Source organism: Centruroides sculpturatus, unplaced genomic scaffold, assembly GCF_000671375.1.
Source record: "Centruroides sculpturatus isolate CEXI.00-Female unplaced genomic scaffold, Cexi_2.0 scaffold1768, whole genome shotgun sequence".
Taxonomy (NCBI): domain Eukaryota; kingdom Metazoa; phylum Arthropoda; class Arachnida; order Scorpiones; family Buthidae; genus Centruroides; species Centruroides sculpturatus.
The window spans coordinates 120,352-121,928 of NW_019385929.1; positions in this window are offsets into that span (position 1 = coordinate 120,352).

A 1,577-nucleotide genomic window follows, 5' to 3' on the forward strand; every position below is an offset into this window, starting at 1 on the left:
ATCCGACGCCATTTTAAAAGCGGTTACCTGACGTCATCGAACGTTGGTTATATTAAATATGCGTGTTATAGTTTAGTTACGTAAACGTTAAAGTAATTTGTATATTAAATTAAGCGAATTTTACGAATTTACCTGACCGATAGAAAATATCGTGTATGTATTTTACACGAAACAATCAAGTATAGATTTTTCTATATTGAAACTGAGTAAAAGATCGTTCGTTTCGAGAAATGTAACTGTTTTTGTAAAAGAATCGATCAAAACTAACGAGTTGCGTAACTTTCTCGGCTGTTGTGAGATTTTATTTAGAAAATAACTTTTATACTTTTAATTAAATTATAATAAATAAAATTGTGTGTGGCGCCATCTGTTATGAGAATTTGTTATATAAACTTTTCATATTTTTAATAATAATAAAACCGCAAAAGCATTAATTTTAAGTATAGAAGTGAGTTTTATTAAAAAAAACAAAAAAAAAAAAATATTACAAATGCTAGTAACGAGTAAAATCTTCATTAACCCGGACCCTCTTGAAATATCACACGTGACCCCGCTCTATCTCCCTACCCTCTTGAACTTTAACCACCAAATTTAATAGCATCAATGCCTCTTATACACAAGCTACCGTATCAAAGTTTATTTCTTAATCATTTCCTCGTCCCGAGATATTAACTCTTAAACATCCTATTCATGGGCGTAGCGAGGGGGGAGCCTGGGTGGGCACGGCCCCTCCCAGGGAACCTGGTGCCCTCCCCACGAAATCACAGCCGAAAAAGTGTTGAGTCGATTTGTAAAAACCTAAAGCTAAAATAAAAGTTTTGAATACTAAAAAAAGGTGAACGGCTTGCTCGGTGCCCAATAATGAACAATAATTTGAAATAATTCAATTTTGTGTCAGGTTGGCCTCCACTAGGCCCCCCCATAACAAAACTCTGGCTACGCCCATGATCCTATTGTCGCATTGTTATAGCTTGTGGATAAGTCAAAGATCGTCTACCCAACATTCGAAATACGGCCAAGTTCTTGCCAAATTGTTTTTCCTATTTTTCTTGAAAATTTGACCCAGCATATTTTAACGTATTATACTTTTCACAGAAATTCTTCTCAAAAAACAATAACGACAATACGTCGAATTTCGGATTCCCGTTATAAGTCTATGTAAAAAATTCCATTTAAGTTCTATTAATTACGAGAGTTATCCCAAAAGTAATGCACAGCGGGCGTTGTAGGCAACGTAGACAGTGTGTAGATTGAAGTCTTACGAACACATTGGTATCATATGGTAGTGGGATTCGTTTAAAGGAAAAATGCCAAAAATTCGAAAAGACAACGAGAACAGTCCGTCGGGTCGGATTTCAGCAATAGAGCAACGTGCGTATATTCGCATCGAAACAGTGTGCGGCAAAAAAGTAAGTGCCCGAAATTCATGCCGCGTTAAAAGAAGCGTCTAGAAGATCTTTTACTGTGAATTGTGGGCTTCGTGTGCCACGAAGCCCACAATTCACAGTAAAAGACGGTCGAACAAGCATCGAAGATTGTAACAGCTGACAACACAAACGCTTCAATCATTGCAACGT